The sequence below is a fragment of the Lissotriton vulgaris genome, unplaced genomic scaffold (assembly GCF_964263255.1).
Source record: "Lissotriton vulgaris unplaced genomic scaffold, aLisVul1.2 SCAFFOLD_456, whole genome shotgun sequence".
NCBI classification, from domain to species: Eukaryota; Metazoa; Chordata; class Amphibia; order Caudata; family Salamandridae; genus Lissotriton; species Lissotriton vulgaris.
This window is the reverse complement of record NW_028253265.1, coordinates 796,783-821,240: the sequence shown is the minus strand read 5'-3', so window position 1 is coordinate 821,240 and position 24,458 is coordinate 796,783. Positions and strand designations below refer to the sequence as shown.

General features: G+C 44.2%; 1 long non-coding RNA gene across 1 annotated transcript; it reads right to left on the bottom strand.

Annotated features, from left to right (window-relative positions):
• Positions 1-1,297: 1,297 nt before the first annotated feature.
• LOC147661068 (uncharacterized) lies at positions 1,298-23,841 on the bottom strand. The gene is made up of 5 exons (XR_015306033.1): positions 23,721-23,841; positions 18,643-18,689; positions 18,021-18,056; positions 10,190-10,268; positions 1,298-1,408 (listed from the first exon to the last, which is right to left on the bottom strand). It is a non-coding gene; the product is annotated as an uncharacterized LOC147661068 (long non-coding RNA).
• Between the last annotated feature and the right edge of the window lie 617 nt (positions 23,842-24,458).

Here is a 24,458-nt window from a genome sequence, read left to right as displayed (position 1 = left end):
AAAACTTTATAGCAGTGTTTTGTGGAAAGGCAATATACAAAATGAGGGCCATTATTTTTTTTGCATGCCTTGGCCAATTTGTGATCCCAATCCTACCCTGCTCTAGTCCTGCTATATCTGTGGACTCCTTAACTCGAACTCCGCATCAATCCATCTCTTGATTTCTCATCAGGGTCCCGGTCAAAGAAATCAGCTACAGACTTTCCGGGTCACGTGTTTCCGCACTTCCCTCTAGATCGGCTCTCACCCATCTTGGCATCACCTTCTCTCTTCCATTACTCCCCGCCCTTGTCAGTCTCCTCCCACTCTTGTAGTATTGATAATTTACCTAATATACCTCTATTGTTAGATCTTTTTATTGCACTTACTTTTAAAGTAGTACTCTCTTATTGGAAAGATTTCTCTAAATTATCTGTATTTACTTGGTGGAATGTTATATTTGGGGAACATATAATACATATTGTATCATACTCCAAATGTTTACAACTGTTCTATGCTAGTTACCTTTAACTCATTTCATCTCTTTGCACTCACCACAATCTTAATTTTTCTTCCTCCTGCTTTTTCCATCTCTCCCTCATCTTCCTTCTTCAGCTGTCATGAACTGGCTTATTTTCCATTGTTATATGATTTTAAATGTTTGTGAGTTACTGTAATACTGAATAATGTAATATTGTATGATAAGAGGATGGCGTAGTGATATAAAATATAGAGTTGAATCTTTCAAGAAATATTGGTATCGCTGTCATTGGACATTATGAAACTGACCCACTACACACTGTGGCTTTTCTGGCATCCAAATGTCATTTTTTTGATCACCAAAAATAAATATGAGTTGATGGTTTTGCAAGCATGGGGTCTACATGACATTGACATTTGTCTGCTTTTGTCAGTGCTTTGGCTATTACACACAAGCTTTTGTGAAAACGAGCCATACCCATGTACACTATCATTTACTACTAGACATTGGAATTTTTTTCTCACTAAATTCCTCATTGGGCACACCTTTATGATTAGTTCTGAACCATTTCCTTGTATATTTAATCTTGGGTTAATGTGGTGCTTTGCATAGCGTACAAAATGCACTGCATATTGGTCGCATTCTGATGCGTTCATGATGGCACCAACCTAAAAGAAAAGAATGTGAATGAAACACAAAAGCATCAAAGATGATTAAATAATTAGATACATGGTAATAAACAAGGTGTAGTTTGATGCATCTTCTGAAACTCTGAAGTGATATCATGGATTGATCTTGTGATTCCCACTGTCTGACACAAAAGAACACAAAAACACGTTCAGGATAGATCTCAATATGATTTATTATTTAATTTGCCAGCCAATGAATTTAATAAAAGCTGGTAGAGAGCGACAGCCTCATTGAGTTTACATTTCACGTCATGGAAATCTGTGGATAAAAAAAAATATTAATAGTAATTAGCCGGTAATAACAGGCCATCATGTTCCTGAAAACAAAACATATTATAGGTAGCAGCAAAAGGTGTTTTGGTCTTTGCAAATCTTGTGGTGGGTACTATTTGCGGTGAGGGTGCAGTTTAACTGTTGTATTATGTAATTGTGGGTCAAAATCTTTTAATTTAATTTTCAGAAAATGCAGCCGGCACCGACCATCAGGAGCCAGAAAATGTCCAGTATATTGTTTCAGTACTTAGGGGTTGATGGAACTCGTGGATCTTCACTTAGGGGCCGATTAGGATTGCGGTGAATCCGCATCCTCCGGGCCGGCGGAAGCCACCGCCGGCCCGGAGGATGCGGATTCACCGCTGCGGTGATAGAAAAGACCCCCGCCAGATTAGGATGGCAGGGGGGTCGGGAAGACCGTCCGCAGCTTTTCCGCCGCGGTGGAAAAGCTCTAATATGGTGTTGGTGTCTATCAGACACAGCCAGCCATATTAGGATGCATGGGGAAACATGCTTTTCCACGGCGGCTTTTCCGCCGTGAAAAAGCATGTGGTATTTTCTGTATAGGGGCCCGTTGCGGGCCCCCAGGGTGTCAGGGGGTGGGGGGTGCTGATGGGGGTACCTATGGTACCCCCCTGCATTTGCTTGCACATAGCGGCAGGCACCGCGCGTTGCCTGCCGCTTTGTGCATGCAAATGCACTGCATGTATTTTCAGCATTGGGGCGGGTGCTGCTTCAAGCAGCACCCGCCGCAATGTTAAAAATACAGGTGGCGGTCACATCCTAATTCGCACTGAGGGACCGCCGCTGCCCCTGCGGACGTTCTCTCCACCTCTTGGGTGGCGGACGTCTGCCATCATAATGACCCCCTTAGTGTAATTCCAAAGAGTCACACAACAACTTTGCAAGTTTCTGCGGAATTCTGCCAACGTGTGGAAATAATGCATTTTACGCTGTTGCAATGCGATTTAACGCCGGTAGCTCATTCAACGCTGATATATCTGTGACAATGCCAATGTTTGGTACGCAAGAGCATGTGGCCAGTCGAGTTGATTTTCCTGCATCTTGATGTGCAAATCTACCTGAGAAGCAGCGCTCTAACCCTCGCTACTCCCATGACCACTCGTGATAGAAAATCACACTGGAAGGCTTGCTAGCGACCAAAAATCATGGTTCGGAATGCCAAATGACGTTAATGCTTGCCAGCTCACTTGCTCGAGCTTTCACTTTCTTCCTGTTGTAAGCACATTGCTTGAACTGGGAAAAAAGTATGCAAAGTGGCGATTCACAGAATTTGTCCGGAACTCTATGGAGATTGCAAATTGCTCTAAATCTGCAAGTGTAAATTCAAATTCTCCCCTGGTCCAGTATGTATCTGGTTAACATCAACACATTCCATATGACAATAATATCCACCCTTAATTCATCCCCAAAGATGTCTCCATTCCATCGCCATCCCTTTAAATGTCCGTGACTGCACATATCCCATCTAGATCATAACTTGTCCACCCACTCTTCTTTAATACATTTCTAATAACTTCCCAAATTTGGGCTTCACTTATCAATTCCATTGTTCTGATCCAGTGATTCTAAGCACCCTCAAGTACCTTGGACAAGTGATCTCCCTCAGTTTGGTTGCCAAAATACTCAGACATGTTCATCTCATTTTTGCCTAGAATGGCTTGTGTGGCAGGTAACAGTCATTTTTAATGTATATTGAATTAATAACTAACTGTTGTTACGGTCATCTCTAAATTAGCCTTTCAGTTCCTCCATTTAGCAGATTGTCACAAGGGCCAGATTTGACAATTAAGTGCTGGTTCCGAGCAGCGGAAACCAAAGGCTCAAATTAAGCACTGGATATATTCGGGCTGGAATGTAGTTCCAATTTACTGCTATCTTTAAAAGAGTTTCCTTCATTGCTTCTCTGGGTGCACTAGCTGCTGACCTGCTGGACATGTCATTCCATTATCTGCCAGTCAGTTATTGCCCCAATTCCTGTTCTCAGCTCTTCTATCCTGCATTTCATGAATTGACTGCATCATATTTATAAATCTTGCACAAACCTCATTTTGCATCATCCTTCTCAAGTATCCATCTCTCAAACTGAGTCATCCACTGTATTATAAATGTAGTTGCAAATTGCACTTGTAGGTAGAGTGACTGATGCCTGCATTTATGTATGTACATTACTAAAACAGTGAATTGCAGATTTGATGGTCTGTTGGGTGTCTTGACCATATGTGTGATACCAGGTAGATTTAAGGCCAGTTACAAGTCAGAGATCTGCAGCTTTTGGATTCTGTTCATGAACAGTCTTGGTGGAGCATTTGTGGAATGAGTAGGGCTCAATCTCTCTGGTAAGTCTGGTGATGTCTGAAAAAATGTCAAAGGCTTCCTTGCAAAGGGCACTTTTCAAGGGAGTCTTGAATGTATGTATGTGAATTTACATAACACAAAACTAGCACCAAACCAATAAAGAGAATGATGAAGAACGGGGAGCAGTAGATCAATTAGAGGGCTGGGTTGATTGGATAGAGGCAGGCTAATAGGTGAACTCTGCGGGTAGATATCTAAGTGTTGGTGATAGGAGAAATAGAGAACGTGGCAGGAGGAGCTACTTCGGCCAGGGTTTAAAGAAACAGAATTGTCAATAATATGGTTGGCTGTGTAGTAGATTCAGCTGTGTGCACTTTGTAATTGAGGATGGTAAGTCCCTTAACATTAGAGTTTTTCCTCTATATTTTTTGTTCTTGAATCTCAAATGAATGATTAATTTAGAATTCCCAAACCATGGTTGTGGCTGCAAATGTAATGGTAAACAGGTTTGTCTGGCTAGGAGCACTAAACAGCCTGTCATCCTTTACTAGAATAATAACATTTAATATGGATCTGGCCATTTAGAATTTAGTGGATAGGGTACCCTGCCACAGAGGTGGTGGTGTACCCTGTTCATCAAACTGATTGCCAGTCCTCTCTATTAAGAGTTGGATGAGCAGCCAGAATAAGGCTAATGAAGGCCTCCCTGGTGAAAACATTAGACCAATATTCCAACAGATATCCAGCCATTGTTCTAAATATCTCAGACCTTTCGTGCTATTGAGAGCAAGCAATCTTGCACATACATTTCCGTGTTTGGGACCACCAGGAATTGCCTGGTTGCCCAACAGATTTTTTTTTTAAATTGACCCCATACCCTGGGAGCAAATTCCCAGAGTGTTTGGGCTATTAGTCTTCTGTTTTCAAATACAAACCCCTCTTTGGGAGTTAGTTTTGAAAAAAAGGGTAGCTAAGAGGCCAGCTGAAACATGGTGGCTGCTCAGTAGATTTACAGTGTCTTCAAAGTAGCCATCAAAGTGGTGGTGGCACCTCTCAATGTACTGAGGTCTGCACCAGGCAAGGAGGGATTTCTATAAATGGCTGGTGGTATTCTGCCAAGTTGGCTCAATGTATGACCTCCACCCTGCTGGTAGATGGCAGACCACCCACCATAACTCTTAATAACCCCCGAAGAATGGGCCACTTAAAAAAAAATACGAACCTCTAGAGGTTTCTGGACCGAGTAGCCAGACTCTGCTTCAACTAGGAGAAGTTAAATAATAACACTCTGCTTTAAATGTTCCCCAAATTTGCTGATAATTATTTCACTTTTTCATTTCCCCCTCAAACACTATGCTTTATCTTTTTCCATCAAGGCAATATCAGAAACCTAATCAATTTAAAGTTGTTGTATATTTTGTATGCTAAGGAGCACCATTCTTGAAACATGATTTGAAAGTTGGAACTAATCAATGCAACTACAATTTGTTTTCGAAAAGCAAAGGTGCAGATGATAGCTCTCCCCGGTGAGACAACTGGGGCTGCGAGCTGTGCTTGAATTCCTGAATTCCTGTTATCTTGATCTTGATAACGTTTGAAATAGCGCGTTTTTTACCATCTAAATTGTACCAGAACGCTTTTAATCGCAAATTGTTTTTTATTGTCTGCTTTATTCTTGGGGGGCTCACCTGAGTTAAGGGGAATTTATAAACAGGCACTCTGACACCACTGACACACATTAAAAGATCGTTGTCTGCACTGCCGCTTTGCCGATTATCGGCGACGGTGGGCGCCATCTTGAGGGAGGCAGGGAGAGCGCTCTAGTCGCGCCATACTCCCGCCCCCTTGGAATATTTAATCCACCTCTTCCTCGCGCTCGGTGCCCTACAGTAGCTCTCCCCGGTGAGACAACTGGGGCTGCGAGCTGTGCTTGAATTCCTGTATTCCTGTTATCTTGATCTTGATAACGTTTGAAATAGCGCGTTTTTTACCATCTAAATTGTACCAGAACGCTTTTAATCGCTAATTGTTTTTTATTGTCTGCTTTATTCTTGGGGGGCTCACCTGAGTTAAGGGGAATTTATAAACAGGCACTCTGACACCACTGACACACATTAAAAGATTGTTGTCTGCACTTCCGCTTTGCCGATTATCGGCGACGGTGGGCGCCATCTTGAAGGAGGCAGGGAGAGCGCTCTAGTCGCGCCATACTCCCGCCCCCTTGGAATATTTAATCCGCCTCTTCCTCGCGCTCGGTGCCCTACAGTAGCTCTCCCCGGTGAGACAACTGGGGCTGCGAGCTGTGCTTGAATTCCTGAATTCCTGTTATCTTGATAACGTTTGAAATAGCGCGTTTTTTACCATCTAAATTGTACCAGAACGCTTTTAATCGCTAATTGTTTTTTATTGTCTGCTTTATTCTTGGGGGGCTCACCTGAGTTAAGGGGAATTTATAAACAGGCACTCTGACACCACTGACACACATTAAAAGATCGTCGTCTGCACTGCCGCTTTGCCGATTATCGGCGACGGTGGGCGCCATCTTGAGGGAGGCAGGGAGAGCGCTCTAGTCACGCCACACTCCCACCCCCTTTTCTACCCATATTATGTGTAGACCGGCCAGACGGCGCAGCAGGCTGGCGCAGCGGGCGCGCCGGACGCGTGCCGAAGCCGCGCCAAAGCCAAGCCCGTCTGCGCCCGTCCGCGACCGGATCGCGCCGGGCGCAGGGCACGCTGTCGGGTTGCAACCCACCATCAGGTACGACACAAACTACTTACTGTCCCTACGCCCCCCACCCGACCCCCACTGTTCTGACTGCCCCCATATTGACCCCCTCTCCAGCCCCCTTGTATGTCCTCGTTGTGCATGGACTCCCCCTCTGCTTATAAATGACGTTGCTGACACGCATGGCCCCTCGAAAATTCGTCCCACCCACTTCAAGGGAGGTCTTGTAAATGCCAGGTCCCTAGCCTGCCATTGCCAAGACGTGCACGATTTAATATTAAGCCAAGAACTAGATGCCCTGTTCATTACCGAAAGTTGGCTCAATGACTCCTCCAACCCTGATTTGGCTATTGCCCTCCCCCCTGGTTTCACCATCTTCAGGAGGGATAGACCTTCCGGTCGAGGTGGCGGGGTAGCACTAATCATTAAGGAAACTTTTCCCTGTCACACATTTGACTTATGTCACCTTAAGGACACTGAAAGCTTGGGTTTTTCCATTAAAATCAACGCCTCGTTTTCCCTCTCGGGAGGGCTCCTATATCGTCCTCCGGGCAATCCTACTTCCTTCCTCAATTCTTTGGATGAGGCCCTCGGATCGCTCATGCTACAATACCCTAACTTCACGCTCATTGGCGATATGAACCTACATATGGAATCACCTGTAGACCCCCATACCATCTCCTTCCTACAGTCCTTGAACATCTTTGGACTCTCCCAACGTATCAACACTGCCACTCACAGTGCTGGACACACTATTGATGGCATATGCTCCAATCTCTCAACCCTCTCCACTTCCCCTCCGTTACCTCAAATTTGGACTGACCATTATTTCATCCCTTTTGATATTATGACACCTCTTCCCACCCTACCCAGTTCTAGGCATGCCCAAGCCACCTTTACAGTCAACTGGAAGAAAGTGGCCGAACGAATCAAGCTGGAGTCAAAACCATTGCCCCCACTGTAACTGGAGATGTTGAAATTGACTCCTGCAACTTCCATACCTGGATGAACCAAATAGTCACGGCTAATACTGAGCCCAAAAACCATCAAGAAAAGGGCCCTAAGAAGAAAAAACCAAATGCCCCTTGGTACACTCAGACCCTAGCAGAGAGTCATCTTCTATGTCGGAGACTAGAAAGACACTGGAGACAAGCATATGACACGGTCTCCAGAACATGTTATGTCCAACAGAGGAAATTATATCTCTCTGACATAAAAACAGCAAAAAAGGAATATTACACCAAGCTTATAATGGAAGCACACCAAAACCAAAAAACTATCTTTACCATAGTTAAGTCTTTCACTCACCCGAAAGCCCTCACCACTGATATACCTCCCTCAGATAGCCTTTGCAGTCAAATTGCAGATTTCTTCGTTGACAAAATTGTCAACATTCAGAAAGATTTTCCCCTTCCTTCGACAACCCCCTTAGAGGTAGCAGTCAACTACCCTCTTCTCTCCAGTTTCAAATCTGTCTCCCTGCAACAGACAAGCAAGGCAACCCGGGCCTGCAAATCAGGAGCGCCTACTGATTCCTGTCCCCCCATCATTCTACATCACCTGATCGACACAGTCAATCCCTACATTAATGCTATTATTAATGAATCCCTAGAATCCGGACTTGTACCTGCTGAATGGAAGAAGGCCACTGTAAAACCCCTGTTGAAAAAACAGAACAAATCGCCAACAGATTTGACTAACATGCGCCCCATCTCCTTACTTCCCATTCTTGGCAAAGTCACGGAGCATTTAGTGCATGAGGAGCTTAAAACTTTTGCAGAAGCCCATAACATCCTGCACCCTCAGCAATCGGGCTTCCGCTCCGGTCACTCCACCGAAACAGCTCTGATCGAACTTGCTGATTCCATCAAATTCCTGCAGGATGAGGGCAAGCAAGCAGTCCTCATCCTGCTGGATCTCACAGCAGCGTTCGACACTATCTCGCATGCCATCCTAATTAACCGAATGCGAGAGATCGGCGTGACAGACAGAGCCTTGGCCTGGATCTCATCGTTTCTATCAAATAGGTCTCAGACTGTGTCCCTTGGACCCCACCTATCCTGCGAAAAACTCATCACATCTGGAGTGCCCCAGGGGTCCATATTGAGCCCTTTATTTTTTAACATCTACATGGCACCCCTCTTAGCTGTGATAGAATCACATGGGATTCTTGTCACGTCTTACGCTGACGACACTCAATTGGTCGTCACCATTGGCAAACAGCGGACCGACGCAGATCTCCGGTTTAAAAACTGCCTCTCTGATGTCTTTAAGTGGTTAAATACTAACCATCTTAGATGCAACAGTGCTAAGACGGAAATCATCCCATTAGGTAAAAATCTTTCTTTCTGCCCGAAAGATTGGTGGCCCCTAGGATTAGAGGCCCCTCCAAGTGCAGTTCCATCAGCCAGAAACCTAGGCGTGCAATTCGATTCATCTCTTTCTTTCGATGACCACGTTAAGATCACTGCCGGTCGCTGCTTTGGACTAATAAAATCTCTGAAGAAATGTTTAGATTTCCTCCCAATTGCAGCCAGAAAGTCAGTCGCGGTAGCCCTCATACTCTCCCGACTTGACTACTGCAATGGCCTTATGGCCGGAGTGAAAAAATCTACTTCCAGAAAGCTGCAGAGCATCCAACATACTGCAGCTAGACTGGTTTTACAACTCCCCAGAAGGTCATCAGCGTCTGCAGCCCTAAATTCGCTGCACTGGATGCCACTGCATAAAAGAATCCTCTTTAAACTGCTCCTTACAGTTTTCAAAACCATGCAAAATACAGGGCCCCGCTACTTCGCAAATCGTTTCACGCGCTATAACCCCCCGCGCTGCTTGAGATCCTCTGGGACAAATCTGGTTCTAATCCCCAGATTCAAATATAAGACCAAGGGTGGGAAATCCTTCAATGTTCTGGCAGCCAAAGCCTGGAACAATTTACCTGTCAACCTCAGATCCACAGAAAATGAGAACAACTTTAGAAAACTTCTCAAGACATGGGTCTACCAACAACCAGACTCCTCTGTCCTGACTGCCATTTAGCTTCTCCCTTCATCACACCTCACTCTTTCAGTTATTCTCCGCAGCTCGCCCAGCGCCATGATGCTCCCTTGGGAGCGAACGTTAGCGCTTTACAAATGCACATAAATATCAAATATCAAATATCAAATGATGCTAGCCACTAATTTTTCCTTGTTTTTGTGGGTGGCAGTTTATCTTCCAGCTCTTGTGATACTGGGAAACAGCAAATGTTGCCAATTTAATTTGAACCTCAGAAAGCATATTTGATCAGTGAGGTGGCTATGGTTCTGGTCTTCATGGTGGTGGCAGCTCTCTCCCTAACAATTTAAAGTGTAGTTTTGGAAAAAAGCTTAATGTAGTTTTGGGGGTTTTTACTGCTCAATTATAATGTTCAATAATGGATAATATATTGCTGTAATTCAATCAACTACACCATCTAAAACTATGTCCTGTTTCCAACAGCAGTAGCCATATGTGAATGGAACATTTGGCCCTTCACAGGATGGTCCCCATATTCACCCCAGGTAGTGACCCGTTATAGTTAGTGAGATCAAAGTGACCCTGCTGCTCCAACCACAAAATGAGGGGATCCCTTTGCTCTGACCACAAAATGGGTTAATTTAGAAGGGAAACTGGTATCATGAAGCATATATGATATGATTATATTTACCTACTTCTGGTTCTATCGTGCGACCCCTTGCTTACCATGCTGGAATGAGTGGTCCAATAATCGTCCCTTTTATAATTGCAGAGAACGAAGGAGTCCAAGCTCTTCTGTCTCTTGCTGTACACAGAAATAGGGGATTTTCATATGTTAGCTCATGGTTTGTAGCAGTTTTGCAAAGCTTAAAAAGTGCAACTAAGTCATACAATTATCAGGTACCTACACAGGCTAACTCTCTAAAGACAGCACCTGGCAATGTACCGTAATCAAAAAAGACACAAACATACATTAATAGAAATGTGTTTACATTTTCCATGAAATTACAAAATTAAAATTCAACAAACTAAACTCATTGTAAATTATATTGAATACATGCTCCAAGTGTACCTAATGCAAGAGGAAACAACTCAGTATGAAGCATCTAAACACACACAAATTAGTTCAGAGCAAGATACACACCAATGTAAATAAAAAAAACAGGTGTAAATAATGTTTGACTCTGAGTACATAACAGCACCTTTGAGATGAGTACAAATTGCACTCACCCCGGTATTTGATCACACTATTACTATCAGTTCTTGCCCAGGCCCTCATTATGAGTGGTCAATTAATGCTCCCTTCTTAGGATTTGGATGAGTGTGTGCTCCTCAAGGGATGGAGGGCCCATGAGACCAAGACAATTGTATGCCAATACTAAAGATGAATTTTAAAGGTCAGTTTACATTATTTAGCCACTCTTTGAGAATATGGCAGAGTGTGCGAAAACTGTGTTTGATTTATGCTCATTTTCATTTCCACCCCTCCAAACTCGCAGTTAGGCAACCTTACTTAGAGGTGGGAGATAGTTTCTACTAGTAGAGCCTTAGGGGCATATTTATTAAAGAGTTACTCACCCTTCCTCCACGCTATGGGTCGCAAGAGCTACACAACTCTTACGTTCAATTTATCAATCTATGTACGGCCATCTTGAATGGCACTGCATGGCATGATAAATCCAGAGTCGCACAACACATCGCTGCGCTACCCTGCCTCAGGGTGGCAATCCATGGGTGGAGTGTGGATGTCCCATGCATCCACCCATAGATTTTGGTGCATTTCCACATTTACGTTACTGGTAAACCTGGGAAGGTGTTGAAATGCTACACATCCCCATTTGAAGTGTTATGATGAGAAATATCTTAATTTGTTCTTGTTTATTCCTCTTTCTATGTGTTCTGCTTTCTGCAGCACGCACAAAAACAGGGAAATGCCTCAGGGGACATCATGAATAGAACTACTCATGCCCCCTCTTATTACCATGGAAACACACATACAACCACTCACTTACCCATTCACAGACTCAGATGAGTTTTCATATACCCACTCACTCCTCCATAGAGGTACTCACACCCACGCGTAGTACAGCCATTCACACAACCATTCACTCAGCCATACATCCACACATACAAGTCACTCAGACGAACAGTCACTCACATAGCCACACACACAACTACTCACACACCCACTTATTTACCTACACCGTCACTCCACATACCCTCGCTCATCCATACAGCCACTGACTCACTCTTACAAGCACTCACACACCCACATAATCACTTCATACCCATTCACACATACATACAAGCACTCACGCATACGCTCAGTCACCCATACAGCAATTCACACAGACACTCACTGATACAGCTGCTCACACACCAACTCACTTAACCAAACACCCACTCACTCATACATACAGCCACTTACACACCCAGTCACTCACTCATATAGCCATTCAGATATCCACTCACTCACCGATACAGTCACTACACACCCAGATACCCTCCCAGAGAGCCACTGACACCACCGCTCACCATATTGTATTGTATTGTATGTTGGATTTATATAGCGCTTCACACCCAGGGGTCTCTAAGCGCTTGCCTTGGGAACCCATCCTGGCTTTTCCCTGTGAGATAACCCCTACAGGGCATCCCCAAGGTGAAAGCCAGGCATCCCGCCGCGGGGGGCCGTTGTGGAGATTAAGCAAGCTTAATGCCCAGAGTTGCAGAGTGTGAACCCCTGATTAGGTCAGGCACCGAAGCGAGAATTATGGAGTCCGTGGACATTTGAGCTCAAGACCCTGCCGCGTCGGGAATTGAACCCTGGTCCCGGGTCTGACCTCTGCTTCAGGGTCTGCCTGCTCTAACCAGTGAGCCACACTTCTCCACTAGAGAGCCACTGACACGCCCTCTCATTCACCAATATAGCTACTCACATTGCATCTCCCTCACACATACAGATGCTCACACACCCATATACTCAAGGATATATATATAAACCAAGGTATCTGATTGTTAATTTGAAGGCTCTTACGACAGAACTATGAAGCTAGAAGCTGATCTGGTTTGCAGCATCAACTATCCTCAGTCTGAGCTGTTCCTGGAGCCGAGCACTGCTGATCATTCTTATGCAAGAGGTGTGCTTCAGAATGGCTATGAGATGCATCGTATGAAACTTGGGGGCATATTTACAATGAAGTGGCGGAGCACGGCATTAGCCTCCTTGGCTTAACGCAGCACACTGCCACTTCAGAAATAATGTGGTGCAGCCCTGCATTTCCCATAGTGCAAGGGTGTCTGCGTTGAGGGGAAAATTGTTTATGTGCATGACTGCTTCCCTTCCTGCACATTAACAATCTATAAATGGCGTTTTGTAAATTTTATGTGTGTTGCCTAATGCAACACACATAGAAGTTGCAAAACGTTATTTTTTAAAAATTGTTTATGTGCAGAAAAGGTCACCTTCCTGCACATAAACAATCAAATGCCTTTTGCTGTTTCTATGTATGCCGCACAAAGCCGCACACATGAAAACAGAAAAAACAAGGATAAATAAAAATTTCTCCTCGTTTTGCCTGTTTAACACCAGGTTTTCCGTGGTCTTAATTTTCGTGCTGCCTCCTATTTACACCACCCTTGTAAATAGGGGTCAGCGTCAAAATCAATGGGTGTTGCAGTGGAACACCCACAGCAACACCCATTGCCCTCTCCTTTCACGCTAAGTACAGCCTGAAAGGGTGCCTTATTTACAAGGCAGCGAAAGGCCAAATTAAAAGGCTTAACGCTGCTTTGCTAAATAAGGCAAAGGCTCTATCGGCGCCGCAGTGTCACTAAAAGTGACGTGAATATGCCTCTTAATTTATAAACTATTTTTTGCTAATGTTTAGCATAACGCTTAGAAGCAGCAATAGGGTGTTAGGATGCTAGGAACTTGCTAGCCATGTTAGGAATGTCCATAATTTTTTGTTGACTATGACATATACACCTGCATTCATGTTCTCTTTCAACTTGGTTACTGTTAACGCTTGATGCACTAGACTTGAGTTTCAGAACGTTTTAAAGTTTCATCTCCTGTATGTTGGTACTATTATTGAGGGTTTGTCATCCCACTGTGTCCCTGAACTCATTTAGTGGGACTGAACGGGACCAGGAACCACCTCCTACACAGAACTGCTCAGTGAGTTGACCTGAATATAGATAGCAGTACAACTGGATTTCTAATTCCTAATGCTGCTTTAAACTGAGCCCTTGCACCAGGGGGTTAGAAATTTGACCTTTGCTGCTTTATTGTGGCAACAGATCATGACACAGTCCAGTCCAAACTGCAAAGTCAGGTCCTCAAGCAACCCAATGTTATGGTTTGTATACTTATTAAGTTCTACATGGAACGTGGAACGTGACATTGTTAGTGAGTGACATGGTTTGGTTTCAATGCCTGAGCATTCTGTTGAGGAGAGTTTACTGTGGTCGAGGAACTGGACAGACCTCTCTCCTGTGCATGTGGAGCTTACTCATCATTCAAGAAGCTGCTACTACATTCCTGTCGGCTGTTTCCTGCTTAGGTGCACTCAGGAGAGGCACACTACACCCAAGACCGGTTTAGGCCTGAGGAATATCATCAGTCGGGTGCTGCTTGGTTTCAATGGCAAGTGAGCGGAAGCTTTCTTAAGCTCACTTGTCTTGTCGGCATGCTTTGACGTTCTGTACTGTTTAATCATGTAAAACCAGAGTACTCAAGGTCTCCGCAAGTTGGTCAAAGCTCCCTGTGTACACAGGATAGTGTAAGGATACTGGGAATATATAAAAGAAGGTAAGGCAAGTGTCTGTAATGACATCGACCCCTGGAATGGAAGGAAAAGCAAGATTAAATCTGAAAGGTAAAGAAGGAGGAATAGACTGGGCTTTAAGTGGGATGAAAAAACTGGGGGGTCTCTCAAAGGGGCGTGGTCAGTGTAATTAGGGGTGTGGCTTTAAATCACTTACGCAAAAAATCTGTGCTTAGCATAGTGTGCTGCCCGACTTGTATTTTGCTGTTTCTGTCATTCCATCCAGATATTTGATACAAGTAATATCATACCTAACGAAACTACTTGCCGAGAGTATTGTGGTCCTTGAGCCTTATATTAGGGATGTCTTAGATCTATCATTTAAATCAAGCACAGTACCTAAAAGTTGGAAGCAAGCAGTAGTACTGCCGCTCCAAAAAAAGCCTAATCTTAGCTGGGACAGGTTGGATAATCTTCGTCCTATTTCACTCCTCCCCTACCTGGCCAAAGTGGCAGAAAAGATGACCAATCTTCAGCTGATGGCTTATGTTGAGAAAGCCAATCTGCTCCATCCCACTCAGTTTGGCTTTCGCTCACGTCACTCCACTGAGTCAGCGCTGCTTATGGCTACTGAGACCATTAGGCAAGGGATAGATGAGGGACAGACGATGGCCCTGATTTTACTTGACCTAAGCGCAGCCTTTGACACCGTAGCACATTTCACCTTGCTACAGTGTCTAAACAAGGGTGGAGTCACAGGGTCAGCGCTGAGGTGGATCCAATCCTTTCTGTCCAATAGGGGCTTTCAGGTCAGACAGGGAGAACATTACTCTTTTATGTTCAATTTGGATCAAGGGGTTCCACAGGGCTCTGCCCTGAGCCCTACCCTGTTTAACCTATATGCTTCCCCCGTAGCTAACATTGTGGAAAGCCATGGCATCCAATTAGTGTCATATGCTGATGACACACAGCTGGTCATCTCGCTGTCACAGGCACCCGATGTGGCTTCATCCAGCTTCAGTGCTTGCATGCAGGAGCTTGCATCCTGGATGTCTAACATCTGCCTGAAGCTGAATGGGACCAAAACTGAGGTGCTCGTGGTGGGGGGTGGTCCGGATGTGTGGTCCTCGGCATGGTGGCCAGCATGCCTAGGCACCACTCCAGTGCCCTGTCGGCAGGCCAAAAACCTCGGGGTGATGTTTGACTCTGACCTATCGTTCACTCCCCAGATTGATCGAGTGGTAGGGATGTGCTATGGAATACTCAACAGTCTGCGGAACATTCTGGACCTGCTCCCCGTGGTGCCAGGCAGACTCTGGTGCATGCCCTTGTAACATCGCAATTAGACTACTCCAACCTCATCTATCTGGGAACTACGGTGAGAAGCCTCAACAGCCTCCAGGTGCTACAGAACACTTCAGCCCAACTGGTGCTGAGGCTTCCGAGAAGAACGGCCTCAAAAGGGGCTTTGAAGGCCCTACACTGGCTCCCTGTTAGGGAAAGGATCACTTTTAAAGCTCTATGCACGTGTCATCGCATCATCGGGGGCAGGGCGCCTGAGCCTCTGCATAGCCTTATCACTCCTTATAGACCTGAGCGGATGCTTAGATCCTCTGACACTGGCCTGGTAACTGTCCCCAAAATTAACAAAGCGCGCATGGGGGGCAGATCTTTCAGGCTCCTTGCTGCCAAGAGCTGGAACATGCTTCCGCTGGAGCTGCGTCTAGAACCTTCTGAGGCTAAGTTCCGCAGAGCTCTCAAAACCCACCTGTTCAGGTTAGCACTTGTATAGCCCTCCCTATCTGGCCACCTCATACTCTCTCACCTAGCGCGGGGACACGCCAGAGTGCGTAATCAGGCGGTTTACAAACTTCCATAATAATAATAATAATAATAATAATAATACCTACATTAAGTAAGGGATATTGGCTTTGTCAATGGTTATTACTTGTAGAAGATAAACAAGCTGCAACTATGACTTGTATATAATATTGACAAAGCTTCCAATTAAATCCCTGGTGAGCCTACCACAATGTTGCTGCTCCTGAGTTTCAGAAGGAGAAGGGAAATACAGAAAGAACATGACTCTTAAAAGGATTTCCCTTCCCCCACAACGCTCACCTGGCATGACGTCATGCTGTAACTTCTCTACTACTGAGAAGTGAGCAGTGTGAGCAGAGCACATCCATGTGCCTGCTGTTTCGAAACAGGTCTCTATCAGGCTTTGTTTTGTGCCCTGGCACTTTTTTCCAGACTGCAGTGACAGCAAACAGCTGTCACTGCAGTCTGGGGGAAAAACGGACTGCCTGTGTCATGACTCAAAACAGAGCCCGATAGAGACCCGTTTCGAGACCCCCTTGAAAAAACTGCCGGTGCTCAGACCCCTTGAGACCCGGCCCACTTAAAGCCCTGGGAATAGAAACGAAGGAAGGAAGGACATTTCTTTTACAGAACTGGGATGATAGCAGAGAAAGAGACAGGGAACAATACTACAAGAGTGGGAGGAGACTGACAAGAATGCAGGGTAGCAAGAGAGAGACGGTGATGCCAAGATCAGAAACCACCAAACTAGCGGGAAGTGCGAAAACACACGATCTAGAAAGACAGTAGCTGATTTCTTTGATGGGACCTTGACTAGAAATCTAGAGATAGATTGGTACAGGGTTCGATTTAAGGAGTCCACAGATATAGCGGGACTGGAGCAGGGTTGGATTGAGATTAAAATTCGGCCCGGGGACGCAATAAAAAAGTGGCTCTCATTTTGTATATTGCCTTTCCGCAAAACACTGCTTTAAAGTTTTATGAAAAAAAGGGGGAGGGGTGTCTCTGGCAGAGGAATGTTTTCTTAACTTCAAGTAGATATAAAAAATGCACAGATTATTTCACACTGATGAAACACCTGAAAAGAAGTGAGGCCACATCCGCTCAGGCCCCCTGCTCTGCTCAATATACATACATAAATGGGCCATCTAGAGAAAGAAAGGGAGTGACACATCTGCCCGTTGATAAAAGGGAGGTAAAGGACGCCCATCTGCCTCCAGAAAGGCCTCTCAGGCACCCACTGGGTCACTGGCGGCATCTGAACAACACAGACACCTCCCAACTCGCCCCCCAAGGCTGCCCATAAAAGCAGCCCACAGCTGAAATTTGGATATCGGCCTATCAGCCATTGCCTGAGTGGCCGCCTTTCCAATCCGACCCTGGACTGGAGACCTCCGGGCTAAGAGAATCTTACAGAGACACACATGTCAAACTTGCAGCAGTCAGGGAAACAGAACAGGGATGAGCGGGAACTAGCGGGAGAAGCACTTGATTCTGCCATGCTTCTGGAGGGGTGTGGCCAAGCCAGGAGCATGATCAAAACTTGTATGGATTGGGAAGAGGCGGCCAGACTGGGCAGTGGTGTAGGGAAGGCTGAGTAAGTAAAGTGCAGACTGTCAGAGTTATACATCACAATAACAGAAGAGTGACGATTATTTTATCTTTTATTGGTGCGCCAAGTTTGGTTTTCTTTTTGAAATTAGTTTATACCGGCCAAAGGATTTATATATTTGTATATATTTTTCTTTTAAGCAAAACGTTCTAAAACATAATTAACATGAATTCATAGGAAGGAAAGACCTGTCAGGGAAGGACAAAGGAAACAATAAAGGACTAGAGAGTAAAGACCAGTCTTTCTGAAAGTGACAGAGGACTAGATAATGCTAACTGAGGTATTGTTGGAAGTGAGACACAAGGTAGAAGAAAGAGTGGAGATGAACAATATCTTTACTCCAGGATACAATACATACCTCTGACTCTCTTTCCTCGGCTCCCGGCCGGTTAGCCTGAAAAGAAGAAGAGCAAGAAGAAGACATAACAATGGTTTTGCGCTACGACAACTAAATCAATGACAATAACAATTTATAAGGAAACTGTGATGTACTATAAAGTACTTCCCCTACAACTACTACCTTGTAAAGAATAACCAAGCAGAATAAAAGAGGGTTCACTTATACTTATACAGTCCAGACTGATTAAAGACTGTACAACCTGACCAATGGATTGCATCTAATAACTGTGAATTTACTCCTCAAATTATTTCCTTTCCAAAATATGGTTTCAGTGCTGACCCCCCTTCCTGTTTGAAGAGCTGTGTACATTGCCAATGTATGTTGGCTCTCAAGATTCCTTGGGTTCTGTCAATGCTTATTAGATGTGAGAGTGATGAAAATCTTACAAGAATTCTCAGGTTCTTGACATGACCACTTGACTTGGCAGCCATCCTTGCACTTGTGTGGGAGAATTGCTACCCCCAGGCCACAAGGCCTTGCCTGGCTTAATTGGTAAATGGGCACAGTGTGGTTCACCCCTCTCTCTGCCCCCATTGGGACCATCGTTGACAAGCACGACTACAAAACCTGCAATACATACACGCAATCCTGAAGCACGATCATCACCCAGCCTTGACTCTCGAGTTTCTGCAGGAGGAAAAGAAAAGACAGAGTTTGACCAATACACTCTCTCGTGATCCTGGAAAAGACAGAATTACACCAGTGTTAGTGCACTAATCCAACAGAAGCACATACTTATTTTTAAAGGATACTATCTGATTTTCTGGCTAAAGGCAAATTCGAAGGTACTTGGTTTAATGTCTCATTTTTTAACCATGCTGAAAATGGTTCACGGAAGGAGTAAACTCTCAAAGACGATATCAAAACTAAACTAAGTTCTTAGGATTTTCTTGAGGTGGGATAAAGTGAACCTAACCTGGAACCCTGGAATATTAATATAGTTAAGCTAAACTTATACATTGATTGTCAATAGATAAGTCACACAATCCCTAGAAGAACAGGGCAGTAATGTTCATGTACTGATATTGTGTCGCTATTAACAGCATTACATTTTAGTGCAGCAACTGAGAGAAAGGTTGTCAAGAAGACATACACCAATGAAGGCAAAGCATTAATAATGGTTGTCAGAGGTAGAAATGTATTCACCAGTCAATCTACCCTCATTCACACTTTTTTACTGGGTTTTACATGTATCATACAAGAAAAGTAAAGCCTTGTAAAACAAACGTGTCAGCATACACGGTCAAGTTACCGGACTATTCAAAAGAACAGGACTATAGGAGCCTTCCAAAATCCAATGTATGGCAAGGTAAAGCATCCTGCATTTTGGCTTTGTACTGATAGAGGGTAAATGTAACCATTTTCTATAAGAAGGGGCAATCCAGGCAGGGGGACGGGGAGGCGAGGGGGTGAATGGTAAAAAGAAAGGAGGTGTGTGTTAGTAGGGAACCTTCCTACCTTTCAGGTGTCCATTATCTTTTGTTCTGAGAAAGTCTGTTAGCTAATTGCAGACAAGTATTCTTGAGCCTCAATACAGGTTCCCCTGATTAATCCCATGGGTAAGACGGTATATCGGATCCCTCATAGTTCATTTGTACCAGGTTATATGGTCTAGTTCTGGGGCCTCTTATGAACAAACTCCACAGCTCTAGAAATGTCTCCAGTCGATCATTCTGCCTGGCAGCAATGAGGTCACAAACTGCAGATTTATACATGCCTTGAGCAAGGAGATGCAGATGTTAGTGCACCACAATCCTAGCTAGGGTAGCTTGAATCCAGTGGTAAAGTAAGCAAGGGACCCACGTCGAAATGCCAGAAACCGGTCCTAGAAAGCTTGGCCATGTCTGAACTGGGGTGGCAGAGTGGGCTAAAGAACGGTGATGGATTAAACCCAGATCTGTTGACTGGGTGTGAGTGGTTGATTGGTTCAGATGCTCCACACATCACCACCCCCTTTGGTACCGCTTTGTTCGCCATAAGTTGGAAGGGTATGCTCAGACGTGAGTCCCTTGCTCACTTTGCCACTGGATTCAAGCAAACCTGGCTGAAGACGGCTGTAATGCCAGAAACCGGTCCTAGGAAGCTTATTTCCGGTCCAGGGAAGGCATGGCTTGGCAGTTCGGACTGGACTGTTCCCATGAGGCACAGGGTCAGACTGATTTGCATATGACCATCTCTGAACTGGGGTGGCAGAGTGGGCTAAAAAACGGTGATGGATTAAACCCAGATCTGTTGACTGGGTGTGAGTGGTTGATTGGTTCAGATGCTTCACACATCACCACCCCCTTTTGTACGGCTTTGTTCGCCTTAAGTTGGCAGGGTATGCTCAGACGTGAGTCCCTTGCTCACTTTGCCACTGGATTCAAGCAAACCTGGCTGAAGACGGCTGTAATGCCAGAAACCAGTCCTAGGAAGCTTGTTTCCGGTCCAGGGGAGGCATGACTTGGCAGTTCGGGCTGGACTGTTCCCATGAGGCACAGGGTCAGACTGATTTGCATATGGCCATCTCTGAACTGGGGTGGCAGAGTGGGCTAAAGAACGGTGATGGATTAAACCCAGATCTTTTGACTGGGTGTGAGTGTTTGATTGGTTCAGATGCTCCCTCCATCACCACCCCCTTTTGAACCGCTTAATTTGTAGTTTGAGTTCTGGCAGGTATTGAATAACATACCATAAGATAAGAAGATATCAAGAGTTGCCAAAGGTGGTCTGTCTTCTATGTCTACAATGAGATCCCAACAGGGCGTATAAAGTGAATAATTTGCACCAATGAATCCAAAGGTGATGAGAAATTAGATGTTTCTATATTTGATTTGGAGTTTCACCTAAAATTTACTCCTAACTTAAAACCATTTGTTACACATGAGCATAGCATTTGCATGGAAAACGCAGCACCAAACCGTAGAAGGGTTCTGCTAACTGTACAAACGTTTGAAGAGGGCAGAAACACTAAATCGTATTCACATTCTCATACACGCACCATATTGAAAATAAACATGTGGTATTAGCTGTAGTCAACTCAAGCAATAGCAAATAGTCAGTTATCGGTGACACAAAGGTTTGAATGCAAGCATATGAATGTTAGGTTGTGAACACACATTTTGCATATTGAGTACTTGGATTAACCTTGTCGGGGAATTGCAGGGGCTTGGTGAGCATTTAGGTTGAACAAAATGTGAATTGTCCTCATTGCTCCTGAAAGGATAACCATAAAAGCGGACACTGTGGTGTGCCACCGATGGAAAAGAAGGGTGGGGTTAAACTCACTGATTCACTAAAGCAGGTGTAATGGGCCCATCTACACATGCAGAGCAGGTTTTATCACTGTATGATTTTAATGTTCAGATGAAGAGAGTGACAGTGACAGTATCCCAGTCGCCTCATGCTCAAAGGTAGGACTGCAGGAGATAATCACACACGTGACATGACATGCACAATCACCAAATGAGTGGAAGAGAATTGACAGCAGGGTTTAAGGAGAAGATAGAATGAATGAGTTGGCATATTGTTTCGGGGAACGGATAAAGAGAGAAAATGAAACTGTTACACAAAAACATTAGGTTTGAGTTGTTGAAAAATTGAGAAGAAGGAGTAAAGAACAAAACAAATTTAGAGTGAGATAGTCATGAAGGTAGTTGCTGTTGTTCGTGGTGAGAAGTATTGGCCCTGCCGGGAGCACATTCAGCATGCCACTGCTGCGGCGCTAGTATCATTCCCTCCACCCCACATCTCCTTTCCTTGAAAGATGAGAAACTCCACGGGGTTTCAGTACTTATGAGGTGGACCGCCTGCACAAAGAATACAACTGTGGACAACAACCCCCAAGAAGAAGCTGTGCCTTAAGTAACCGCTGCCTGTGAACCCTTGCTGGCTGTCCTGTTCTGAAAAGAGCTGGTGGTATCAGAGCCCAGCACACCCCAGCAGCAGTCTCACTGTCCCTGCTTCAGCTGACAGAGCAGGAGCCTTTTGACACTACTGCTCTATTATGGCTTCACCACTGAGGTTCCATAATGAGCTAGAGAGCCAGTATCCTTTAAGGTTGATGGAGCACACATTTGGTACTCGTTCACTCCATGTTTAGATAACTGGTGCTCTGGAATGTACTGCATTTCATAGATAGCTGTTTACAAAACAAGGGGCCTAGTCACATTGTTTTATACTGGGTAATGGTACCATTCTCTTTCCTTTTCTCTTTGCCCAGCACTTCCATTCTCTTTACCACTTCATCTGTTTAAAATAAGAATGATACAATTTTGAATACTAGAGAGCATTCTCTGCCTTCAGCTATACTTTAGTTGAGTAGATTTTTAGTTAAAGGGGAAAAGCTCAATTCTAAAGTTATACATTTTGCACACAAATTGTTGTGTACTGCCTCCACTGGAGATGGTTTTGTGAAGACCAGCCTTAACCGTCAGCATAGAGAGATTAGACATAAATGAGTAAATAAGAACAATACATTTACACAACTCAGGGAGATAGCGTTCTGTACCTAGTTGCAGTCATTTATTTATTTATTTATTTATTTTCTTATAAAGCGCAGGATTCGACCCCCAAAGGGCTATCTCCGCGCTTGCGCTTTTGATGAAGGTGATGGACTGATAACTGAATAAATTATACTACCAGCAGATTATGAGGTCGAATATAGATGGGTTTTAAGGAGCTTCCTAAAGGATTGGAAATTGGAGTTAATCTTTAGGGCAAGTGGAAGTGAGTTCCAGAGAATGGGACCTTTATAGGAGAGGGCGCGCCCTCCCTGTCTTACCCTTCTAATCCTGGGAACCTGAAGCAATTGCAAATCATGTGATGGAGTCAGATGCATTGATCATGGGACACTAATAGTCCCCCTCCATACCAGCCCACTCCCATCACTTGGTCATTATATATTTGCCTGTGACCTAGTAGAGCACTGTGCTGCTTTTTGACAAGGGTCAGGCTCTATAAGTACCATAGACACTTACATTGCTCATGACAGATCATCTCATAAAGTTTGAAGAGTGAACCGCATAGTTTGTGTTGCTTCACTACCTCCACTCCTGCTATACAGATCCCCATTCAAACCCCAGTGCAGTGCATTGTATTTCACCACACTTGAGGGCAGGCATCTGTTGTGCAGCTATAACTGCCTTTTCTGAATTTCACACTTTGATATTTTAACCCAACATTTCACAACTCTAGTTGCCATCCTTAATTGCACAATTGAAACCACTTTTAAGAATGAAAAACCGAGATTTTTTTAAAAAGGTCATACAGTCAATGTCACAATAAAGTCTTGATATAGATTTCATTTTTGGAACATGACAGAGCAATTAGCGTAAATCATTTATTAGAGTGTTCAAATGTTCTTGCATTTTGCCAGAACATACCCTAAACATAGTTTTATTTTGCTGACTCTTTCAAAGACCCTCCAGATGTGAGCTACCTTTGAATAAACACCTTTCGACTCTTAGCTAACTAGAAAGGACACATGAGTCACATGGACAAAATGAAGGAATACATTTTGTGAAAATAAAACCAAAATCTAATTCTGTGTTACACCCTAATCACCTTTGTGTTAGCTTTTCCCCCAGAAGGTAATGGCAAGCCTACATGTTTACCTTGATTAACCTTATTTTCAAGTTGGCTGATCTACACAATATGTATAAATTGATTATACATTACCTGGGGCAGATTCAGCAGGCTGTACATTCAAAAGCATTACTCCTATAATAAGGACAAGAGCCAGACCATAGAACACCTTCTGAGCCATGGTTTAGTCAGTCTCCTCAGTTTAGTCTGTCAGATTCTGGATGTGGATTGCTCTTCAATACTTTAATGCCACTTTTATATCCTCAGATCTGTTTGTTTAAAGGTTTGATATTTTTGCATACGCATAGTCTCTGTCAATTAAGCCACATACTATGGTAGTAAAACTAGTCAGCTGTTGTATGGTACATTGCCAAACAGGATGACGTATTTTACTATGGTTGCCAATGGTCCTCACTGGCACTCAATTTTATGGCACCATGAATCTTGATCCTGATTAACTGCTTATTGGCAGGTCATTTATGCTGTGTAAACTGTGCAAGACAGTTGCAGCCCTCTTTAAACACTACTAGTGGGATGTCTGGCTTTGCTTCCAGTGAGAGAGCGAGACAGAATATTGAGATTATATGATTGTGAATGTAGTGAGTCAGGGCTCTATGTGCGTTGGGTGCTCAGCAAAACTGACTTTAAAATGGGCGCCAACAAGGCCCTATCTTTCTGGTCTTTAACTTTACAAGCAAACACAATGATTTCTTTCTTGACAATGAGTGAATCAAACCTTGAAGCAACCAATTCAATGAAGCATTCACTTTTAGTTTCACACATTTTACTTCACGTTGAACTGTGTAAATGTACCTATTTCCTAAGAGCGTT